General features: G+C 36.4%; 1 protein-coding gene across 2 annotated transcripts in view; it reads right to left on the reverse strand.

The window, feature by feature from the left end:
* The window catches only part of RFC3 (replication factor C subunit 3), a 520,251-nt gene that overhangs the window by 135,935 nt on the left and 370,193 nt on the right, over positions 1–14,123 (reverse strand). The gene's annotated exons all lie outside the window — the stretch shown is intronic.

Genomic DNA, 14,123 nt, shown 5'->3' on the forward strand with positions numbered 1-14,123 from the left:
GACTGCTGCAACCAAACTTCAGGAAGCACCATAGCAAATAAATTAGTATGAGCACCACAACACTCACTTCTGCAAAACTGACTTGCACACTTTTTTTAAAACTGAGAGAGAGAAAAAAATCATATGCATTTCTTAGCAGGCATGCAAGGTTTTGGTTGAAGTTCTGACAGCTTTCAAGTACCAAATATGGGTAGATTTGATTATGCTTCACACTTAGGGTTCAAGCAAGTCTGAAAAGTATTTCTATAAAATGTAATATTACTGTCATATTTGGGCCTACAGGTTTAAAATGTGTAGAAACAGTTACGTGGACTGCAACAATGATCATCTAGTAAACTGTTAACAGAGATGAATCATCATTATCATCCAACAGAAGCATTCTTATCACATCCTCTAACCTATATCTTGGTGGGTCTACAATAGTAATTATTCTCTTCCCTTCCCATTTGGGATTTTAATTCAAAAGCATGTGCACCTAGTACCAACACATGCTGCACACAAGGAGACAATAACAGCCTTTAAGACAACCAGTTCACCTTCAACTAATCAGCAAACACACTCCCTGCACATCATAAAGAAATGTACATTAAAGCTGTAGTCTCTACACTGGTTACAGAGATATACAAAATACACAGTACACAATTCATTCTGAAGACCAACAGCTGCCACTGAATGGAGGAGTTCCAAACTCAGGAGGATGAGCAGGAGGGCACTTGTGACCTATCAAATTTGCCTGTAAGCTAATATTAAAGAAAACCCTCTGTGGGTCTATGCAAGGGCTTAATACCAAGCACTAACCCCCCCAAGGAGAAAAGAGCTGTAGAACAGCTACAATGATAGGCTCAGGAGTTCAGGAGGAGAAAACCTGACGTATAGAGTAACCAAAGAGATACTCAAAATTCCTGAAATCCCATTCCACGCATAATGCTTGGCGAAGGTGTGAATACTAATAACCAACTGAGTGTAGCACCAATGTTAGCAAAGGAGACATTGCTGGTGCAAACACTGCAAAGGAACAACCCCCTAGTGTCATGGATTTGACAACAGCTTTTTCACTGGGTGGTTTACTGCCTGATGGTAGAAGATAATGCAGTTGATAATCCACTTGAAAAAGGTTTGTCTGGCAGCTGCCGGCCCTTTCCTTCCTGAATTAAAGACAAAAAGTTGTTTTGCCTTTCTACATTTACACCCATTTTAAGTACGACTTGAGCTTGAGATGCAAGGCAGGGGATGTGAAGGGCAGATTCTCCACTGCTTTCTGATCCCTCTAAAGCAAAAAAGGAGGGGAATGGACCTGTTTAGTAACCTCTCTAACACCACTTCCACAGGGAAATGTGGGTTACTCCTATGGGATACCAATCCATGTGAAACACCATATTACTAGCCTCTACAAATAATGGTCTCTGTTCAGAGATTTTCTGAGTAGTTCTGATGGCATCCAGGAAAAATATTTTCCAAGAGAGGAACTTAAAAGCTGCTGAACCAGTGGATTCGAATGGGTATTGACAATCCCAATGGCCATGAAGTTCTAGTCCCCAGGAAAAGATGGATTCTTCAGAGGTGGACAAAAGGCATCACCTTTTTAAGAGACAGCCTGAGCTTCCCCTCCACAATGTTACGCTGTGTAGAAATAGCTGAAATGTGCACCATAACTCTGGAAAAATGGAAGCCCAAATGATAAAGGTGTCTGACGCAGGCCAGGCACAGCTGCATGCTGAATGAATGAGAAGGTATAAACTTCTCTCCAATCAAGTAAAGAACCTCTTCTATTTCACACAGTATTGTGTGTTGGGTGGAAGACATCTTGATGACTTCTAACATGTAATCAGGGGGTTTGTGATGTGAAAGAGGGGTACTTTGAGTGACCTTGAGTGATTGTGATTAACTGTTGCCTCGTTGTATCTCGACATTTTCGTTAAGAACTTGTTCTAAATTGTTCGAGCCATATTTGGTTAAGAAACTAATTGAAGTTGCAAATACATACTTTTATACAACAATATTTGGTTAAGAAAGTACTCAAAACTGGAAAGTCATTGTATTTGACAGGATCTGCTGTTCCTTCTGGGGAAGGTGGCCAACTCCACAGAATGTTCTAGCAAGATCCAGTCTGAACTGGAAAAATACTAATCCTTACACTTTGTGGTAAACAACTTGGTTATATATAGCTGGAACTTCCTACACTCAGGCAGAAGCCTCACCTGTGGAGTGGACGCACTGCCCAGGACTGTTTTCCCGATATAGAGTCCTGCCTGATTGCAACGGGGCTTCCCAGTCGAGACTGAAGACAGGATAAAGTACTTCTTTTTATCAATGTATAACCTTTCTTAAGAAGTACTGTCCAACATAAATGTTCTCTTAAATGTACTGTTTAATATTGTTAGGTTTTCTATCTTTGTAAAATAAAGTTTGGTTCAAAGAAATTTCTGTGTTTATTGTTTCATATCCTGCTCATTAGGCAATACATTATTTTGGCGTAGTCGGCAGGATTCAAAATGTTTAAAAATTAGAGTAAGAAAGTAGTAGTAACTGCTGAAGTGGAAATTCCAGAATGGGATCAGGACCCTTATTAAAGCACTAGCTTTAGAGTGATTAAGTAGTTCAGAGTTAAGTAAAAATTGGGATGTTTGCTTAAAAGATGAGCCACGTCTAGTGCAAGCATGTTTACAAAAAGTTCCAGTAGAGAAAGGGAAAGAATTGAGTGCCGTATGCAGATGAGGCTGGATCCTTTTGACTGCATAGCGAAAACAATGTGGAGAAAATATGCAAATGTAAACAAGTAGAACAGCTACAGAAATGAATAGCAGAGTTTGAAAAACAAAATGTAATGCTACCGTGCCAGAGCAAGTTACTGACAAAGACAGGTATGTATCAGCATGTGGCCAAGAAAGCCGCTGTAAGAGTAGCTAGATACAAATATCGTAAATGAAGATGTAAAATTAATAAAAAGGTATATACATCAATAGCTAAAGCAGGCTTTGATTGGGACCTGGATCACTGGGATGGAGATATTTGGTATGCTTCTGATCCTCTGTCCAAACTGGATTCTGAAAATGAATATAACAATAATTCCTCTGAAGAGGAGGAAAGGGACACAAAGGGGTCCGAAAAAGTAAAAGCAATTCTTAGACAAAAGTTACAGATGATTCTTGGCCCACAAGGACAACAACCAGGACAATATAATACTATGGAAGATTTTACACAACAGGAAGTAAGTGGCATAACTGAAAAATTTAAACAAAGATTAGGGGAACCATTAGTCACATGGCTAGTTAGACTTTATGAAATTGGAGTTACAGGAATTCAGGCAGATCATGACGCAAAAAAGTTTTGTGTATTAATTAATAATCCCCCAGTACAAGATGGATATGAAATAATAATGGCCATGTAACATCTCCCTTTATGATTACAGCAGATTATTGTGCAGGAAAATATCCTACGGAATCAGATTGGCTCCCGAACAACAAACTGTGGAATACGCTGCAGGATGCCATTCAACGTTTGACAGAAGAAACTATGAAAACGTATTTAATCTTTGTTGATAGGTTATTACAGAACGTTTTAAAAGTTGCAACTCAAAATCAAGTTAACGCCACAAGCTTACAAACCGGTTGTATTGACATACTTGATTAGTGAAACAGGGAGTGCTATTTTTCAGAGGTTATTGAAGGATTGAGGCAGTTAGGATAGTTAGGTAAATGGGGACCAAAACCATCAAGTAATGATAGATGGGAAAACACAGGTGATGGATATAGAGAGGCTTGAGTATCCCGAAAAGATACGTTTACAGTGTTGTTGAAGGATGGGTTGTCAAAGGATAAAATTGATGGAATAGATAACTCCTACACTGTGGGAAATGTACAAAAGGCAAGGTCTGAATAAGAAAGGTAGGCAGAGTCGGAATGTAGAAAAACAGGAAGAGCATGTGACAAAGTAAAGTTGAGGAAAAGGAAGAAAATCTAGCAGTTCCCTCTGCTCCACCTTTGATATATCCTGATTTGTCAGATTTATATTTTCATTAGGAAACTGGCCAAGCTCCAGTGAGTGGATGGGCTCGGCAAGACGCTTGACCATATGTAGACTTGACAATATTTTGGAAAAGTAAAAATGAACAACGGGTCTAGCCTCTAATCGACACGGGAGTGGAGGCCTCTGATTTATGGCAATGCAAGTTTATTTAGGGAACGGCAAGCTACTACTACTAGACTTGGTGAAAAACAAATCATGGCAGTTCAGACTTTGTTAGAGATGAAAATAGGTCAGTTACCAAAGGAAACATATTCTGTGTTAATATTACCTGCACCTAAATACATAACAGAAATTGATATTCTAAAGGGTCTGACATTTAATCTGTCAGGTGGACAGTATCAATTTGGTGTTAAACTGTATTTTTCAGTAAAAGCAGTGACAGTAGGAAAAGTTAAATGCCACCAGCAGAATTACCCCCAGCAACAAAGGTGATTAGTTTAATGGAATATAGAACTCCTGGGGGACATTGAGAGGTGAGACAATTTAGGATTTAATAAATGCGGGTGTTATGAAACAACTACAACAGCATGAAATAATCCAATTTGGCCTGTTAAAAAGTTGAAAAATCATGCACTAGTATAGCTGAACAGATGAAGTAATCCACCATACACTTAAAACACTTTATTAAATAAAAGATTAGTGCTTTCGTTTCCAAGAAAAAACACAAACTTCCTCAGAGAAGCCAAACACTTCAAACCTCCCTCTTAAAGGTTTAGAGGATTACATGATCACCTTGCCCATCCAATTTAAAGGGACAGAAAAAATACCTTACAACTCAACCCCTCCACATAGTAAATATAGCCGTCCAAAATATATTTACAGCACAAACAATAAAAAAAAAAAATCCACTTATCTATATACACATACACACATATATACTTGCCCATCCAATTTAAAGGGACAGAAAAAATACCTTACAACTCAACCCCTCCACATAGTAAATATAGCAGTCCAAAATATATTTACAGCACAAACAATAAAAAAAAAAATCCACTTATCTATATACACACACACATATATATATATATATATATATATACATACATATATATATATATATATATATATATATATATATATATATATATATATATACACACATATATATATATATATATATACACACACACACATATATATATATATATATATATATATATAAACACACATACGTGTGTGTATATAGACATATATACATATATATATAAATATATATATATATATATAAATATAAACACAGATACATGTGTGTGTGTGTATATATATATATATATATATATATATATATATATATATATATATATATATATATATCTCACATACATATATATATATATATATATATATATATATATATATATATATATATATCTCACACACATACATATATATATATATATATATATATATATATATATATATATATATATAAATATATATCTCACACACATACATATATATATATATATATATATATATATATATATATATATATATATATATATACACACATATGTATACAGTGCAATGAAAAGGTATTTGCCCCTTCCTGATTTCTTATTTTTTTTGCATGTTTGTCACACTTAAATGTTTCAGATCAAACAAATTTAAATATTAGACAAATATTAGATAAAAATGACCCAAGAAAACACAAAAAGCAGTTTTTAAGTGATGATTTTATTTATTAAGGAAAAAGAATTATCCAAACCTACATGGCCCTATGTGAAAAAATAACTGCCCCCCTTATTAAATCATAAAGTAACTGTGGTTAATAATATTTTTGGGAAAGCAGAGTTCAATTTCACTAGCCACACCCAGGTCTGATTACTGCCAGACCTGTTGAATCAAGAAATCACTTAAATAGAACCTGTCAGACAAAGTGAAGTGGGCCAAAAGATCCCAAAAAGTAAGACATCATGCTGTGATCTAAAGAAATTCTGGAGCAGATGAGAAACAAAGTAATTGACATCTATCAATCAGGAAAACGTCACAAAGCCATTACTAAAGCTTTAGAACTCCAGTGAACCACGGTGACAGCCATTACCCACAAATGGTAAAAACATGGAACAGTGGTGAACCTTCCCCGGAGTGGCCAGCCTACAAAACTTACCCCAAGAGCGCAGTGATAACCCATCCAAGAGGTCTAAAAAGAACCCAGAACAACATCTAAAGAACTGCAGGCCTCACTTGTTTCAGTTAAGGTCAGTGTTCATGACTCAACCATAAGAAAGAGACTGGGCAAAAATTGCATGCATGGCAGAGTTCCAAGGCAAAAACCACTGCTGACAAAAAGAACAAAGGCTCATCTCACTTTAGCCAAAAAACATCTTGATGATCCCCAAGATGTTTGGGAAAATATTCTGTGGACTGACAAAACAAATGTTGAACTTTTTGGGAGGTGTGCGTCCCGTTACATCTGGCTTAAAAGTAACACAGCATTTCAGAAAAAGAACATCATGCCAACAGTCAAACACGGTGGTGGAAGTGTAATGGTCTGGGGCTGCTTTGCTTCTGGACCTGGACGACTCGCTGTGATTGATGGAACCATGAATTCTGCTCTCTAGCAAAAAATCCTAAAGGGGAATGTCCGGCTATCAGTTTGTGACCTCAAGCTGGAAGTGAACTTGGGTCCTGGAGCAGGACAATGATCCAAAACACCCCAGCAAATCCACCTCTGAATGGCTTAAAAAAAAAAAAAAAAAAATGAAGGTTTTGGAATGGCCTAGCCAAAGTCCGGACGTGAATCCAACTGAGATGTTGTGGCATGACCTTAAAAAGGCGGTTCATGCTCGGAAACCCTCCAATATGTCTGAATTAAAACAATTCCGCAAAGAAGAGTGGGCCAAAATTCCTCAACAGCGATGTGAAAGACTCAATACCAGTTATCACAAACACTTGATTGCAGTTGTTGCTGCTAAGGCTGGCACAACCAGTTATCAGGTTTAGGGGGCAGATTTTCACATAAGGCCATGTAGGTTTAGATATTTTTTTTCCTTAATAAATAAAATCATCACCTAAAAACTGAATTTTCTGTTTACTTGGGTTATCTTTGTCTAATACTTACATTTGTTTGATTATCTGAAACATTTAAATGTGACAAATATGCAAAAAAATAAGAAATCAGAAAGGGGGCAAATACTTTTTCATTGCAATGTATACATATATATATATATATATATATATATAGATCTAGATATCTATATATCCATATATATCTATATATATATCTATATCTATATATATATATATATATATATATATATATATATATCTATATCTATCTATATCTATAGCTATATCTATCTATATCTATATCTATCTATATCTATATCTATATATCTATATCTATATAGATATATATGGGTCTACAACTGTTGATTGAAAACTCACTTGACTGAAAATGAAATTACTAGGACCACTTCACTGAAAGCTCACTTCACTGAAAACTCATTTCTTTGAAACGAATTTCGTTGAGAGTTATAAATGGCCTTTTCCCCACTGTAGTGCAACCTTGGAGTTAGTACATAAATATGAAAAACCAAGATAAAGATGGACAAAAAAACACCGAGTGCAGGAGCTGGGATGCAAGCAAGTTTATTCTGGTACTTCGGCTGAACACAGCCTTCAAAGGAATAACCACTCACATTTTGCTGCATCTTTTATACTGAAATCCATCATAACCATTAATCAATTAAATAATTAGTTAAATACATCAAGAGGCTTGAAAATTAAAGGGACCATACATTCATGAAACACTGAAGGAAGGCTAACTGAATAAAAGCATTCAACATATTAAATGCAAGTTAAATGCAAATTTAAAAAAATAACTATATACTTTTACAAGTACCTAAACAAAACTTTCAAATAGTCAAATTAATTTCCAAATTCAAACCCTTAGGTTTCAAGGTACCAAAAGTTAATATAAACATGCTTTCCAAATTCAGTAATTTCTGTAAAAAATTACCAGCATTGTAAACATCAGGTCTAGCTAATGCACAAAAAAACAGAGAGTCCAGCACACCATTATGAACACTATTAAAATGTTCAGAAATAGGACTTTCCATCCTATGATTTCTAATGTCCCCCATGTGTTCCAAAATCCGTATCTTTAACTGACGTTCTATTTGGCCTATGTAATATTTGGGTGGAATGCAACCACAACCCACAAGATATACAACCCTACAGGATTTACAATCAAATTTATCAGTGGCCTGATATTTCACGCCATTTATACAACTACCTGATAGATTTTTGACTTTTGGGCAAACTTTACATTTGCCACACCTGAACATGCCATTTAATATACTTCTCCCATTCAACATATTACTCTCCCTAACTCTTAGTTTTAACTTCAGCATTTCCTTCAAATTTGCATATCTTCCATAAGAAAAACAAACTCTATTGGGAAAAAGATGACCTATCTCATCATTTTGACAAACTATCGGCCAAGGAAAATCCACAATATTTTTCATGGTTAGAGAAAAAAGAGAGTATTTGGTGACAAAAAATATTTTATTCTCACTATTCAAAGGGACCCTATCAACTTTCTTGATTCTATTATGAATTCTATCCTCATTCCTTACATCCAAATCAGGTTTAAATAACCTATCAATACTATTGTTTATTAAGGATTCAGAATAGCCTCTTAATAAAAGCCTGTTTTTAATGTCCATGAATTCAGAATCCAATGAACCAATTTCCGAGGTATGTTCAAATGTGCGCTTAAACTCACCAAAAGGAAGTGCCTCAATCAAATGTCTGGGGTGAGCACTAGTGGCATGTAAAAAATTATTGGTTGCAGTAACTTTTCTAAAGGGTCTATATTGAACTTTGTTATTGGAATCCACATATAATAAAATGTCCAAAAACTGAATAGTTTGGACATTCACTACATATGTAAATTCAAGACCAAATCTATTACAATGTAAACTGGTAATAAACTCATCAAATTCCATAATATTACCAGTACATACAAAAATCAGATCATCAATGTACCTATGATAAAGTACAACATTTTTACGAAAAAATTCCAAAGTATACAAAAAACTGGTCTCAAAATACGACATAAATAATATAGCATAAGTGGGGGCAAAATTAGCCCCCATTGCAGTCCCTTCCTTTTGTAAGAAAATTTTACGTTCACACAAAAAATAATTGTGAGTTAATGCAAATTCCAAAAGTGAAATAATAAAAGAAGTTCGTGGACCCTCCCCCAAAATTTTACAAATTGCCTCTAAACCAAATTTAGTCCTAATACTGGTATATAAAGCCCTCACATCAACAGTGGCCCAATAAAAAGTATTGTCCCATTGTAAATTCTTAACCTTCTCACAATAATCATTAGTGTTTCTAATGTGTGAAAAAACATTACTCAGTTCTTTTTTAAGGAGACTATCCAAAAATATGCCAACATGTTCAAGAAAACCACCGCAGCAAGACACAATGGGGCGACCCGGAGGGTCCAAAAGATTTTTATGTATCTTTGGTAAAGCATAAAAGCTAGGGTCTTTGGGACTAACAATAAAGAGTTTTTTAACATCCTTATTAGTCAAGAACCCTAACCTTTCACCCCTCTCGTTCCAAAAGTGCTGTATTAAATTCTGACACAGGGTTACCAGGTAACTCAACATAAACTTGTTCATTAGATAATAAATCAAAAAACATTTTTAAGTAATGTAACCTATCCATAATCACCCAATTACCTCCTTTATCAGCCTGACAAAATGCATATTTATCTAAAACACCTTGCATAGTTCTTAAAGCTCTCCATTCAGTTTTAGTAAGGTTAAATTCGAAATATTTTTTCAAAAACACAGCATATTCACTCTCAATTTTTCTGAGTAATGCAATCTCAAAAACTTATGGTAAAAGAGTTCTTAAGTGGACAAAAAGAACTCTGAGTGGGTAAAATAGGTACCTCAAGTTTCCCATACCCTGTAAAAAAACGCCCAGAATCAATTGTAACAGAATCTGATTCAGACCCATCCAAATCCACTGCTGCAAAACTTTCTAAATCATAATCATATATTGAAAGATCAAGCAAAGAATCATATGAACAAGAAAAAACATTAGAAACATTGCAACTGTGAGTAGCTTCAACATTATTAACAACATTACTGCCATTTTCAATGTTTGCTAAATCCACTGTAATATGGGAATCTTTTGCTTCAAAATAAACTTTCAAAAACAATTTGCGACAAAAACGCTTAGCATCAAATAATAAATCCGACAGTGCTGGTATTTTAGTAGGGACAAACTTACTTCCCTTTAATAATACCTGCTCCATATCATAAGTGACCAAAAAGTCACTTAAATTAACAATGTGCATCTGCATAGCGCTACAGTCAGCATTTAAAGAAGCAAAATGTCCTAACCTGAAAGTCTGTGTGAATAAAGCAGAAACAGTCCTTCCCTCAATATCTTCTATTGCGACCCTTGTTTCTTGATTTGAAATTTATTAAGAGTCAAAACATACAAATCATGAAACCAGACAATGGGGGTGGGTTGGTTATCATGGACCAGCATGATTACAGAAGAATATTTAATATGTTGAATGACGACAATTATGATCTGGTTTCTAGAAATAAGCTTAATGGGGCATATAACAGGATTAGAATCAACATCACTGACAAGTTCAGTGTCAATACACCCATCAATAATGAATTCAATTTTCGGAATGTTATTTCGCCCACAATTCCATCATTCTTTGGTTTTCAAAAAATTCCTAAACATGTTAATGATCCTCTAATGCGGCCTACTGTCAATGGAAGGAACTCTATTACCAGTCCATGTGCTAAGTTTTTAGATTTAAGTTGAAACACCTACTTGAGAATGAGACTCAATTATGTAAAGATTCATGGTATTTTCTCAGCAAGATTAACAACTTGGAATTTAACCCTGGGGATTTGTTTGTAACCACTGACATGAAGGATTTGTATACCGTCATTCCCCATGGTTTGGGCATTCAATGGTTTACTGAATACTTACTTGCTAAAGGAATTAAACAAGACATAGTCAATTTATATGAAGAGCTGGTGGAGATTATCCTGAAAAATAATCATCTTTGAAAGGAGAATATTTTTTTAACAGAAAAATGGAGCGGCTATGAGTTCTCCCATTAGTTCCCTCTTTGCTAATATAATTACGGTTCAGTGGGACAGAAAGTTTGTGTTTGATCACCCCTATAATAATTTAGACAGCATGTTCATTACCTTGATGAGATTTTTATTGTTTGGAAGGACACTGAGGATAAAGTAAAAGATTTGTTTGCAATATATTGATACTACCATTTTTTGACGTTTACCTTTTATATAACCATATTTGGTTTAAAAAGTGCTCAAAATTGCAAAGTCATTGTATTTGGCAGAATCTGCTGTTCCTTCTGGGGCAGGTGGCCAATGCCACAAAATGTTCTAGCAAGATCTAGTCTAAACTGGAAAAATACTAATCTTTACACTTTGTGGTAAACAACTTGGTTATATATAACTGGAACTTCTTGCACTTGGGCAAAAGCCTCACCTGTGTAGTAGACGCACTGACCAGGACCATTTTCTTGATAGACTCTGGCCCAACTGCAACAGGGCTTCCCAGTGGACACTAAAGACAGGATAAAGTTCTTCTCTTTACTGATGTATAACTTTTCTTAAGATGTATTGTGTAATATAACTTTTCTCTTAAATGTATAGTTTAATATTGTTAGGTTTTCTATCTTTGTAAAATAAAGTTTAGTTCAAGAAATTTTCTGCATTTAGTGTATCATTTTGTATCCTGCTCATTAGCCAATACAGGGTTCTAACAAAACCTAGCCTTGTGGTGCAGCTGTTTGCTGTCCCATTTGTAGGGAACTTCTCTGAGTTGTACGTAGAAAGATTATTCCTGTACTGCCAAAGACCAGACAGTGAAATCACACCATCCTCAATCATGTAAAGCTATAAAACATATAAAATCAAACTGCCTTTTTTTTCTGTCCAACTGCATCCCACACACTGACTTGTATACCCAATGGATGACTGCACAGACTAGAAGAAACAGCAGAATACCTAAAGTGTATGCATATCAGACTCTGACTATCTTAGTAGCATCAATCTCGCAGTAACAATATCAGGATTTAGGAAATTAAATTCAACAACAGTGGCAAAAGTAAAACTCACAAATATAGATTCGGAAACCAAACTCATGTAAAAGAAATTTCATGATAGTGATTTTGCCACACCATAACTAAAACTAAGCTGCCTGTTTGCTGCTTGACAGGACTCTGTCCTCTCCCTCTTCTGCTCAGCTGAGCATGGAAAGAGACCAGTAGCTGTGCAAATGTTCTCTATTCCTTGACAGGAAGGTTCCTATTTTCCTTTCCACTCTTCTCCTGATTCCACACCAGAGCGCAGAATTCAGGGAAGGAAGACCAAATATCCATAGCACCCATTGATGTTCAGAGGTATATACTAGGCTAACCATTAGGGCCTTTATAAGCCTAGCTGTGCAAACTAACCCAATTGTGTCCCTATGTATCATGGGAGTTTAATAGAAGGGGGTATTATGTTAGGAAGTTTCTGCAGGTTATGATGTGGTTATGTCAGCTTGGACATTACTATCACAGACAAGGGGGCCTGAACAGGGGTGAATTTCCCATTTCCTATCCACTGAAACAGAGTTAGGGATAGGCTCTACTTCACATGGATGACCTGTTCCAGAGCATGGGGATCTTCTGAGACGCATCTGTCTTGCCAACACATCACAAGCAGAATTTAAATCCTTAGATCTAATGGTTCTCGTGCTGTTCATTTTGCAGATGTGCAAAAGTTCCATCAGAGCTGGATCCAAGGATGCCTGTATGCCAGCCACAGATCGCCTCAGTAACCTGTAGGTGACAGAATATAGAGGCAGGTGATCTATACTGGACAATGCGTTTATACCCTGGAGTCTCCTGCTAAGGAACCTCTGTGGGTGCTCCAACTGTTTCATATGTCTGGTCAGATACATGCCTAATGGGGCATTATACTCAAAGATGGGTCTGATAACGGCCAAATACAGTGGCACTATGACTTCCCTGGATCTGGATGCCATGCCCTTACATATAAGCTGAGCAACGCAGAATGATTTTCTTACTACCTTAGCCACATGTTGGTCCTAGATGATGGTCTAAACACGTTCCTAGATCCCAAACTACTGGGTCAGCTCTTATCAATGCAGTAATTAGCTTGGTTGGCACTTTTCCCAAAAGGCAGTATAATGTATTTCTTGGCACTGAGTTTTAATCTGTAATGGTGGCACCAGTCATTTGGCTGGGTTAGACCTTCTTGTACAATGTTTGTGTCACAAGGGAATCTATGATAGCTCCTAATTTGCAGTCATCTGCAAATTTGGTCAGCTAAAATCCTTGTCATTAACCTTTGGCTCTGAGAAATAGATGCCAAATAGGAGCAGTCCCAGCACAGAGCCCTGAAGTACTCTGCTGGTGACTGGTCTCTTAGTGGAGGTGGTTTTACCAATCCTGACTTCTTGGATCCCATCTGTGAGCCAGCTGGCAATCCAGTGAGTTATGTAGGGGTTTATGCCCAGTTTGGTGATTTTTGTTGACTATACCTTGAGTGGGGTACTGTTCTCCCAGTCATCCATTACCATGGATACCTCATCAAAAAAGTTCACCAGGTTTAGTAGTCACAAACTTCCCCTGACAAAGTCAAACTGGGCTGGGTCCAGTGTGTGAAGGCTGCCCATGTCTTTGTTGACCATTTCCATGATAATTCAATTCCATGACTTTGCATTAGACTAGTCAGACTAATAGGTCTATAATTTATGGGGTCAGCTGATGGTCTATCCGTATGAAGTGGCATAACCGTTGCAGTCCTCCATTCTTGTGGTACAAAGCCTGTTTTGAGGCTACAGTTGAAGAGAGACTCAAGTGGTTCTAACTGGTTATGTTTCCAGCTATTTAGAACGCATTTGGGGGACTGTCGAGACCCACTAAGGCTGTGGTTTCTATAGCCTTAGCAAGCGCCTCAAGAACCTGCTTTCTGTTAATAACTGGGGGGGGGGGGTTGGGTATGCTGGTAGGTATTTCACAGGGTGGGGTGGGATGAAGTTTTAACTGAACTGGT

The sequence above is a fragment of the Protopterus annectens genome, chromosome 5.part1, assembly GCF_019279795.1.
Source record: "Protopterus annectens isolate FY-2018-M chromosome 5.part1, PAN1.0, whole genome shotgun sequence".
Taxonomy (NCBI): domain Eukaryota; kingdom Metazoa; phylum Chordata; order Ceratodontiformes; family Protopteridae; genus Protopterus; species Protopterus annectens.